Raw genomic sequence first — 12617 nt, forward strand, 5'->3', positions numbered from 1 at the left:
CTAGAGACACGGCTGCTGAACTGCAAGCCGGTATCTTCGCAAGTGAAGACACAAAAGACTGTTTCATCCCTCCAAGGACGCCGACAACCAAAACGACGAGCTTGACACGGTAACCTGGGTACAGTTTGCCAATTTCAAACAGGAGATCCTGATATATCTGGTGTTTGTGCTCTTCTTTGGCCGAGATATTGTATTCGGCTGGGGCCGAAAACTCAATGACATAAATGTCACGAGTAGCCTTGTCAAAGAGCACAATATCAGGTTTGTTGTGGTCAATCCGCCGGGTTGTTGCGAATGGTATGTTCCAATAAATTTTGGAACTGTCATTCTCAACAACCTGCGGAATATCTCCTGGCAGATAAGGCAACACTGGTGTCTCATCGATACCGCAGCTATATCTGAGATGATAATAGAGTACTCGCAGGGCAGCATTGTGACGCTGTATGTAGGCACCTCTTGCCAGCACAGGACATGCCGACAAAAGGTGCATCAGCGTCTCCGGATGTTGTTTACACGTCCGACAGGACGTGTCCGGAAGCTGCGCCTGGAGCACCTTGCTACGGTATTCGAGAGTGTTGATAACACCATCTTGGCAGGCAAATATAAACCCTTCGGTCTCGGACATCAGGCCAGCTGACTTCAAGAAGGAGAATGTCAGCTGGGTGGACAAGCCATGGTCACGGACGTGTTTGAAATACACGCTGTGCATGGACTTGTCCATGTGTTCACCGAGGAGTTTTTTTCCTCGGCTATCCTGACGACGCTCTTGAACTCCTTTTTCGGGAGTTCAATGAGAGCGTTTATTTCTCCGAGACCTAAGGTATTTGCCGCGTAGATTGCTGCCTTATACAAGAACGACCCCTTCCGCGCATTTTCATGACTATGAACAAATTGCATCAGGAAGTCGTCCTCGTCTGCTGTGAAATTGGCAACCTCGTATGTTAAACCCAGAACCAAACGATCGTGAAGCCGCTCCAAGCTCTGCAATCCTCTCCTCCGATGTTCCGGGAGAGGTACATCCTGGCGACTGATGAGTTAGGGTGCATGCTCTGATTCATATTGATGACTTTACGGGTTTTGATGTCGAGATCTTTCAACTCATTTCGAGGCCATTTCAGGATCCCAAAAGAGTAAAGTAGGACCGGGACAGCGAGCATGTTAGTAGCTGAGACTTTGTTCTTGCCGGAAAGTTCTGATGACCAGATCTTCCGGAGTCTCCTAACATACTCACTGCGAAGAGTTGTTCGGACTTCAGAGACGGCATGCATTTGCCGCTCTTCAATCCCTAGATATCTGTACAACTCTCCGGCGTCTAATTCTCTTAAGACGCTCCCATCCACTAATTCGACATCTCCACCCGTATCAGAGCACTTACCCTTCGCCAGGTGTACGACCGCACACTTGTCCAACCCAAAAGACATTCCGACATCTCGTGTGTACTCTGCTACGATGTTGATGGCCGTTTGTAGATGATCTTTGTTGGCACTGTATATCTTTAGATCATCCATAAACAGTTGGTGAGTGATCGAGTATACTCGATCACTCGGTAGCCCCGCAGAGTACCCACGAGTTTGTCGGAGGGCAACAGATATTGGCAGCAGTGAGATGCAAAACAACAGAGGGCTCAGAGAATCTCCCTGAAAGACGCCTCTCTTGTACTGAACAGTTCCGGTTACGTGCAATGCATTTCCACTTCCTATGTGAAAACGCGTTCGCCAGAGCTGCATCGTACGTTGTATGCATCCCACTGTTTGGCGATTGATTCCGAGGCATTTGAGCAGATAGAGAATCAACTCATGTGAAGTTGAGTCAAATGCCTTACGGTAGTCAATCCAGGCCATAGACAGGTTGCGTTGGTAGTAGATTGCGTCTTGAATGACGCATCTATCTACCAACAAGTTGATCTTGCAACCTGACACGCCCTGTTTACTGCCACGTTGTTCGTATATCTGTTGCCACACAGGCTCTATCTCCTGCAAGATACGGTTATTTAAGATTTTTGTAAAAATCTTGTAAACCGCATTCAAGCAAGTGATAGGCCTGTAGTTCTTTGGGTCGATCAAGTCACCCTTTTTAGGGATGAGTACGGTTCGCCCTTCTACCAGCCAGTCTGGAATTGGTTCGTCGCCCTGAATGTATGATGTAAAAATCCGGGCCAGATGAGCATGTGTAGAAGAAAATTTCTTCCACCAGAAAATGTTTATGCCATCTGGACCCGGGGCAGCCCAGTTCTTGCTGCCATTCAGGGCTTTACGAACCTCTTGCACACTGACTGCAGGGCTCTCTTCGGCGATATCCTGCCGTCGGTGTTCTCGACAGAATGCCTCGAAGTCGTGCAGAGCTGGAGTATCCGGGTTGACGTTTGGTTGATCTCCGTACAATTCACTCCAAAAGGCTTCCACTCGCTCAGATGATGGATAATTCTCGGGAACAGCGGTCTTAGGTGACAGAAAGCGTGAAGGGTTGGATCGAAACAAAGAGTTGTCGATCAACCGCTTCAGCGTTTTCTCTAGTGACTTTTGGAAGCCACCAGAGCCCGCAACCTGTTAAGAGACTCTTCTTTGATGACAAGAAGAGTACTCTTGTTCAGTGTGTGATGTCGCCTTCGAAGTTCTGCCGCCAGGCGACGAACTTTGGCGTGTACGGTCTTTGAGTACTAACATACTCTATCACACACTGAATGCGGGAGACTTGTTTCCGAGAAATGTCAATTTTGTGTCCAAGTTGAGCGATGCGCAGCTTCAACTTCGCCTCGAAAGAGAGAGAATGTCTTCTCTCTATCGGCAGAAGCGAAGCCGCGGCACCGTAGACAACTTGGTTGACAGTGAGCAGAGTGGAGTCCTCTTGAAGCTGTGTGGGGAGATCTTCGTTCACCGTGTCGAGCTGTTGTTTTGAGTGAGTCATCTTTTTGGAGATGCTCACTTGTCGACCTGTAAAGAGGTTGTCGTTGTCCTCGGAGAAACGGTGCCGTTCTTGGTGTAGCGGTGCTGCAAATGAAGGCCGATTAGACTGCCTTCTATTTGGCAGCAGCGATCGTCGATTATGCCGAAGGTATGAGGCGTAATTACGCAGGTGTTTGGGCGTAAAATGTCTGTGCTCCGGATGCATGCCACACCAAAGTGTGTGCATCCGGGCCATATACCCTGATACCTCCGGCTCGCTGTTCTGCCAGCACACCAAGAGATCGGCGCGAAGCTCCTCCGTCCACTTAAACTTAATCCTATAAGCGCCGGGGTCGTCATAAGTCATCGGGTCCGGTGTGCTCCTCCCACCTGATGACTGGTCCTCATCCGAAGAGGACCGGTTGTGGGGAGCACTTCTGAGATTATACTGTTTTGGAACTCAGATATTACGGTGCAACGGGTAGTTGGCCCGTTGCTCCGGTTACGTTGTTAGCCTACAGACCAGATGTTGCGGTCTGCGTTTCCCGGGGTGCGCCACTAGGAGGCCACGTAATAAGCACCGCTTATTATTATTATTATTATTATTATTATTATTATTATTATTATTATTATTATTATTATTATTATTATTATTATTATTATTATTATTATTATTATTATTATTATTATTATTATTATTATTATTATTATTATTATTATTATTATTATTATTATTATTATTATTATTATTATTATTATTATTATTATTATTATTATTATTATTATTATTATTATTATTATTATTATTATTATTATTATTATTATTATTATTATTATTATTATTATTATTATTATTATTATTATTATTATTATTATTATTATTATTATTATTATTATTATTATTATTATTATTATTATTATTATTATTATTAAATGCTCAGGGGGGTTATCCCCGGAGTCCGATTCTCCGAGGGCCCAGCCTGAGCTCCGTCCGTTACTGCTGGACCACTCCGCACAACAAGGCGGTTAGTGATCACAGCAGGCCAAAGTCATTTCCCTTAAGAGACGGAGAGAACCAAGTAAAACAGCCTTCTGCATCCTAACTGCCAAGAACTCAGCTTTTGATGAGCAAGCTGGAACTTTGGCAAGTGAGGATACAAAAGACTGCTTCATCCCTCCTAGGACGCCAACAATCAGGACGACAAGCTTGACACGGTAACCTGGGTAAAGTTTACCAATTTCAAACAGGAGATCCTGATATATTTGTCTTTTGTGCTCTTCTTTGGCTGAGATGTTGTATTCAGCCGGGGCCGAGAACTCAATGACATAAATGTCATGAGTGGCCTTGTCGAAGAGCACAATATCAGGTTTGTTGTGATCTATCCGCCGGGTTGTTGCAAATGGCATGTTCCAATAAATTTTGCAACTGTCATTCTCAACAACCTGGGGAATATCTCCTGGCAAATAAGGCAGCACTGGTGTCACGTCAATACCGTAGCAATGACGAAGATAGTAGTACAGTACTCTCAGGGCAGCATTGTGACGCTGGATATATGCACCTCTCGCCAGCACTGGACATGCCGACAAAAGGTGCTTATTATTATTATTATTATTATTATTATTATTATTATTATTATTATTATTATTATTATTATATACTATATTATATATTATATATTTAATTCACAAGCATGTATGGAATACACTCACATTTTATGTCCTTTAAAGCTGTCGATTTGTTGATTGCTGAGAGATCCATGTTATCTGAATAGGAGAGAAATTAATGAACAAATATTTAAGAAATTAAAATTGCATAATGATTAGATACTTACATTAATATTTTTTTTCAGAAGATATGAGCAAGTTTGTTGAAAATTCATCTTTAATGTACACTAGTTATCACACAGTAGGAAGATTGAGTGAAGACTGTGAATAAATGGCTGATATACACAGCTTTATAGCACAATCCCCACCAAAACAAATTTAAAAATAGTAGAGTTTTTTTGCTGTAAAACTAGCTAAACATTAAACTTCTATGGAAAAGTATAAGAATTTTCAAAGACCAACGCATAGAATCCCATGCTGTGAACTATTAGCATAGGGGAAAAAGTTACTAATAAAAGACTCAAATTTAACATCCGAGATGTCAATCAAACAAAAAAGTACAAAAATTCTCCGAAAAAAACAGACAAAATGACCAACGCTTAGAACCTCCTCACTCCAAACTATTCTCATAGATCCACCTCCCACTAATAAAACCCAGAAATTTCACATCTAAACTGTCAATCAAAAATAATACTAAATTAATGCCCCCACTTCCCCCGCTCATACCAAACAGCCACCATATCCCCATCATAATATCATAACCCCCCCCCCCCACCATAACCACGTAACAGTCACATGACAAGACTTCAAAACAACAGTCGATAATACAGACCACCTACAATAAACAAGAAAACTATCAAACCCAATGTCGATAATGGAGATCACAGATAACAAAACAACCGTCAATACGCAAGAAACACACTCACACTGACATGATCAGTAGAGTGTCACAGACCCCCCTCCCGTTTAACTACTGAAATTGATTGTGAGGACTTAAAGAAAAACTGCAGCATCGATGTTAACTTGTTATCAATACTTTTAGTATCCCAATCTTCCGGAAGTTCAAGAATAGAAGCCTAAGGAGTTGCTTGTGAAAGCATTGCTTCTTGCAACGAAAATTGACACATACTAACTGTTTTTCTTGATGACACTGTCTTTACTGCTGTTGAACTTGACGTCAGAAACAAGGAACCGTTATCGGAATTTGGTGATAAATTTGATACAGGAGATATTGGTGTTATGGGCGTTGAATTTCACGACTTGTAACTAGTGGTTGGTGATTTTTCTGGTGTAGTACTTGTCTTTTTAATCTTATTAATTGACTGTACAGATGAAGCAAGAGTACTCGAAGATGGTAATGGTGATTTCAAAGTTGTACCAGATCCTGATTGACGATTATTAAATGTGAGAGAGGCAGATTTGCTTCTGGTACGGATTTCACTTGTCGAAAATGTCTTTATACAACAATCATCCGAGAATTTTGATTTTGATTACATACGCAGACAAGGTAAATGGAAAGATTTTTGACAAGTGGAGCAAATGATAAGTGGTTTGGTCGGCTTATGACAAGCTACACGTGTACCGGATACTGCTGACATAACATGAATTTTTCATCCAACATGTCCACTTTAATGAGTATCTTATAAAATACTTATGAGAGTAAAATAGTGGATGAATAGCACGATACATGGGAATAAATAATACATAGAAGTAAGGCGATTTGTGACTACCAACACACACTATGTCATCAAGGACAGATTAGTAGGTAAACACCGGCAATTATGACTATATACAAAGCTACTTCTCCCTTTTCTAGTAACCTTGCTGTAAACTACTAATGAAAATAAACGTAACGTCACTTATTGGAATGGCGAATCTCTCAAAAGATGTAAAAACTGGTGACCATTGACGATAGGAATGTATGTTCAAATTTATGAAAAAAACCACTGATTACACTATATATATAGATGATCGCTAGTAAAGGTAAGGGCTACACAAAACTGAAACACTAGTGACCTTCTAGTACAATAGTTGACTAGTACACAAGAAATGATTAATGTGAAGTAGAATGAATGAGTGTTTTTTTTTTTCCTTTTTTGACCAGCTCAGTCCTATTCTTATGGGCTTCATGGGCTGTAGACGTTGCGCGAGCGATTCATATTCTTGATACTGGCTCTCGCGCTAGCCTACTTTTTCGCTCTTACTGTTCTACCGTTGTAGCGCGTACCTGATTAGTCACTTTAATTAATTCATAGTCAATTATCTATGCCTTCGATCGAAAAATCGCAAAGGACTTTTCAATTCAGAATTTTTATTTCTATCTAACCCTACAAAATTGTCCGCGACTTACAAGACGCCCTGTATTTAACTAGACCTGGCCAATTTTTGGATCCAATCATATATAAATCATTATGCATAATTATGTATGATTAGATAAAAACTTTTTTTATTGGGTTCTGATAATTTTTAGCTGAAGTATTGATTAAGATAATGGAACAATAATTAATAAGTGGTAGTACAGTAGCTAAAACAAGTAGTTTTATATTATCAGTAGTATATATATTTTTGCGTAGTTTGAGATTATACACGGCTGAATTTATTATACTTATTGACTTAGAAATGTGCAGATTCCATGACAGATTCTGAGACTATTTACCCTGTCACAGCTATTTGCTCAGGTAGATATCAATTCCTGTAATCCAGACACAAATAATATCGAGCTTCAACGAGGAAAATATGAATAAAAACGCAGTTGCCAGTAATAGGATGTTCTAGAACAACAGACGAGCCATCATTACCTGAATCCGTCTACTTGTCACAGTAGATGTCCAGGTACTCAATCATATTATCGTCCCCATGTTCATCTTTATTAAAGCCAGGTGGTTCAACAGGTGCAAAACAATCTTAGTTAGTGTCCGTTTTCTTTACTTTTCAATCATTGAAATTAAGTAATTATTTTACTACTTGATAAGAGAATGATAAACAAAACTATTATCATTTATAAGTAAAGGTTAAGAGTTCAAGCATAAGTAATAATTAGGCACATAATTATAAGAATAACAATAATAACACAGATCCACAAAAAAAAGTGGTCTGTGTTATATGTGCGACAAAGATATTCCAACGTATTTTTTACCGCTGAATACAAATCTAGTTGAAATTGGGGGTCAAACTGCAAAAACCAAAGAAAAATAAAAAAAAAAACAATGAAATCCACCATCTAATAGTATTTCCAGCATGTTATGATCAAATTTCAGTTTCTGCTTTGTTTCTCTCTGTAGCATCCATTAGTGATTCGTAAATATGTTTGTTTGCCACTGATTGTGTCTTATTAATGTCTTTTAATAAGACGAGTTGATATTGTCCTCGTCAAAGTCGGAAAGCCCTCATACTTAGGTACATACCTGGCGAGGTATAAGGATTATCACTCTTAGGGCGACTGACTCACCTGTGATCGGGCAAGGCATTCTAGCGTGCGGGGTTTGTTTATTTTAATGGATTGCAATAATTCTTCTACTTGAAATTTAGCTAGATTTTCCAGTGCTCATGACGATCATGAATGTTCTAAGAATCCTAATCTCTTTTGCTACGTTTATACAAAATATATTGGGATGAAAAATACAACGCTATAATATGGTTAACCGATTTGAGAAACACCAGAACAAGGAAAAACTTGAATTGAAAACTCCAACCATTGAAGAAACCTTCCACGAATCAGATGTGAAATTGAGAAAAGGGATCTTTCATGGACCGGAAATCCAGACGTTATCCAAAGATGAAACATTTGTTTCAGTTATGGATCAACAAAACAAGACATCACGGCTAAGTTTCAAGGAAGTGTGTAACAAGTTTTTATGTAACATCAAGGATGCTGATTACGAAAATATTCTAGCCAATATGATGGCAAACTTTCAGTGTTCCGGTTTCCCAATGAATTTGAAACTTCACTTTCTTGATTCGCATCTTAACTACATTCCGGAGAACAAGGGAGACTTTAGTAAAGAGTAAGGAGAACGATTTCATCAAGATCTCGAAGAATTTAAACGGCGATTTCAGGGGCAGTAGAGAATAAATATGTTTTCATATTGCCAGGAAACGACAGAAATTATAAAATTATAATGATCATGCAGAAAAAATTATGAGATCGTAGATTTCATCGTTTTTTTTTTTTTAGTTTTCTGTGTTTTTTGCAGTTTGACCACTAATTTTGACTTGAGATTCGTGTTCAGCGGTAAAAAATATGTCGAAAAATCTTTGTCGCACAGCCAGCTCAGATCGCTTTTTTTATGGATCTATGTAATTGAAATCATTGTCAAACAATAATTTACTAAATGATAAAAATGAAGTATTTAATTATGCTATCGCAGATTTTGAATTGGGTAACAAGTCAATAAGGAGAAAATTAATGTTATCTGGAAAATGTATAAAATAAATGTAAGATTTGGTCAATGAATTAAATCTACAGTTATTTTCTAGTCTTTCTTCAGACGTATTTTACACTCTGATTAATTTATAGGTATAGAATCATCCTATAAAAGTAAAACAATTAGATTGATTGAATTTTACATCTATAGTTCATAAACCTTGCATTCGTAACATCATTAAGCTGTATAAAATACTATTTACGTCACTTAAAGGGGCGGATCATAGAAAATTTCATAGCTATATAAGACATTTATTGTGATTATTCGATTGTTATCAAATTTACATTCTGAAAACGTTTGTTATGTTTACATTCCTTATTCACTTAACAATTTTAACAAGATTTCGTTTTTATTTCATTTTTATTTCATTCATTTACTCTTCATTAATTGTTTTCGTCTTCTTTCTTCCAGTTTCTTTCGATGTATTTGTTAGTTTTACTTATTGACAATTATATCCATCCACAGGATCCTCCTTTTCTATAAAAAAAACAAAAAGCTTACTTAGTACAGATACAAGCTCCGAAAATAAATAACTTCGCAAACTAAGAAAAATTTATTTTTCATTTTTATTTTTTAATTTTTATTTAGGAAATTTGAAACTTCCTATCAATTACACCGACACACGAAACAAAAAGTTGTTAGGGTTTTGGACCGGATTCACTTACGGAGATATTGACCAGCTGAATCCGAGTTTAAAGTCCGTTTGGCCCGGTCACCCTTCAGTTTTGAGTAAAATGCAAAAAAAAAAAAAAGGCAAAAACTACAAAAAACTGCAGACACAGCGACGAAAAAATTTTTGTGGACCCGATATATATATATATATATATATATATATATATATATATATATATATATATATATATATATATATATATATATATATATATATATATATATATATATATATATGTGTGTGTGTGTGTGTGTGTGTGTGTGTGTGTGTGTGTGTGTGTGTGTGTGTGTGTGTGTGTGTGTGTGTGTGTTTGTGTGACTCTCTTCTAACTTCATATCACATGTTATACCAGACCAACCAATTCAACGAGAAATGTTAGAGATACCTGCAAATATCAAGTTCGCTGACCCAACCTTTCATAAACCAGGCCCTATTGACCTGCTCATGGGGGCAGGAACCACACTATCAGTGTTATCTATCGGATAAATACCATTGTCACTACCACACCAACAAGAAGTATTTCTTCAAAAGACATTACTTGGATGGTTTGTAGGAGGAGCTGCACCAACAAGTAAAAATGTCACTGCGCCGCAGTGTCATGCAACCAGTACCATTCATTTTGATTTGACCAAGTTTTGGGAGATTGAAGAATGTTCAACCACCAGTAAACTTACACCAGAAGAAATATAGTGTGAACTTCATTTTCAGAAACACGTATCAAGAACACGCGATGGCCGATATATCGTAGCATTACCATTTAACCCAAACAGTCCTGATCTTGGAGAATCGTACCATCTCACGTTAAAAAGATTAAAAAGTACCGAACGAAAATTAAAGAATGACCCAGACCTAGAAGTTCAATATAACAATGAGTTACAAGAATATTTAGACCTCAACCATAAGTCACCAGTCAGTGTTTCACCTTCAAACACACCTAATTATTACCTACCACATCAGGCCGTGATTAAAAGCAGCAGTATGACCAAAAAAGTACGAGTTGTATTTGATGGATCTGCAAATACAACTACAGGTGAATCTTTAAACGACGTATTATTCACTGGACCTACCATTCAGTCTGATTTATTCTCATTATTAATACGTTTTAGGAAACACCCTATCGTTATTATAGGTGATATTGAAAAAATGTACCGACAATTTTTAATTAGAAAAGAAGACCGAAGATACCAACGCATCCTGTGGAGAAACAGTAATAATGAAATACAAACCTACGAATTAGATACCGTGACCTTTGGAGTAAGACCATCTCCGTACCTGGCTATACGATGTTTACATCAGTTAGCAGACGATGAAGGACAACAGTTTTCTGTAGCAGCAAAGGTTTTCAAAGAAGATTTTTATGTAGATGATTTACTCTCAAGAGCTGAAGATGTGGAAAAGGCAATAAAAATTAGACAACAAGTAACACAAATCCTAAGAAGGGCCGGACTCACAATTCGTCAATAGGCCTCAAAAAACTCTGCTGTATTGAAAGACGTACCTCAAGAAAATATAAACCCTCATTTGCAGTTAGGTGACTCGACATTTAAAACACTTGGTATATGTTGGGAATCCAAAACTGACAATATAATTTATACAGTTAAACCTATTGTATTTCTAGAAAAAACCAAAATCTTCAAGCGAAACATTTTATCGGAAGTCGCAAAAATATTTGATCCTCTCGGTTTATTAGCTCCAGTCATTTTAGCAAAAATTCTTATCCAAAACTTGTGGGATGCAAAACTAGATTGGAATGAATCTTTATCTATCCAACTCCATACAGAATAGAAAACCTATTGCACTCAACTTAATGTATTAAACCAGGTATCATTTTCAAGAACCATTGTTACACCGAATACAAAACAACTACAATTGCATGGATTCTGTGACGCCAGTGAAAAGACATACGGAGCCTGTATCCACCTGCGAGTGACCGACCCTCAAGGAAAGATCCAGGTACTTCTAGTATGCGCCAAGTCAAAGGTAGCCCCTTTAAAAACTATTACCATACCTCGACTTGAACTATGTAGAGCTCAACTGTTATCATCTTTAATAAAAACCAAAATCACTGCATCAAAAATGACCTTTGATAAAATACATTATTGGACCGATTCTAACATTGTTCTTAACTGGTTAAATACCTCACCACACCAGTTAAAAACATTTGTATCCAACCGAGTTTCAGATATTCAAACAAAAACCGATGTTAAATCATGGAGACATGTTCCGACGAAAGATCATCCAGCAGATCTTGTATCAAGAGGAGTTTTACCAGCTGAATTTACCTCAATGAACATCTGGAAACATGGGCCATCTTGGCTAACAGAATCTGCCGAAAAATGGCCAACCTATCAATTACCATTGTTAAAGGAGATACGTGAGCAACGGACAGCTACCTGTCTATTAACCATACCTCATAAATTTGTTGACCTTGATGATCCGTTCATTAGTTTATTTTTTCAGATTTGTTCAACGTTGTAAAACAAAAGGTCCTTTAACCTTTAAAAGGTCCTTGCCGTACGGAAAAACGTTATTGTGAAGCCGGAGCCCGAGCAACCAGCACGAGATTTTGGAAATACAAGGTAAATATTAATATTCCTCTGAGATTCCTGTCGAACCTTCAGAGCGATTATTTTAACTTATAAATTCGATAATTACTGCTAGGCATTTAGCCAGCCTAATTATCCAATAATAACAATTACAGTGAAAACCGCTTATAACAACATTGAAGGGACCTCCTGTTAATGGTCGTTATAGCCGATAGTCGTTATAAGTAAAAACTAGCAATGCATGGGTTATATTCGAAAACAAAAATGCACGGATTAAATTCAAAAACAATACTTCATGAACATTTATTAAACTACACATAAATTAATTTATTAAACAATTTAATAAAACTACGTATAAATTTCAATGCTACATTTAATAAACATAATTATTTTTGAAAGTAATCAGTTACTTTCATTTGTTTCTTGCACTTAAACTGTACATATCTATTTTGTAATTCTCGGTTCATGTTACTCAATGTTTTATCGT

General features: G+C 37.8%; 1 long non-coding RNA gene across 1 annotated transcript in view; it reads right to left on the reverse strand.

Moving 5' to 3' along the window:
- Positions 1–9141: 9141 nt before the first annotated feature.
- The window catches only part of LOC141524587 (uncharacterized), a 61719-nt gene continuing 58243 nt past the window's right edge, over positions 9142–12617 (reverse strand). Inside the window, exon 2 of the long non-coding RNA XR_012478723.1 lies at positions 9142–9388. This is a non-coding gene — a long non-coding RNA (uncharacterized LOC141524587). The remainder of the gene's footprint in view (positions 9389–12617) is intronic.

Source organism: Cotesia typhae, unplaced genomic scaffold (assembly GCF_013202065.1).
Source record: "Cotesia typhae breed Kobodo isofemale line unplaced genomic scaffold, CoteBio_Ctyphae contig_22, whole genome shotgun sequence".
NCBI lineage: Eukaryota > Metazoa > Arthropoda > Insecta > Hymenoptera > Braconidae > Cotesia > Cotesia typhae.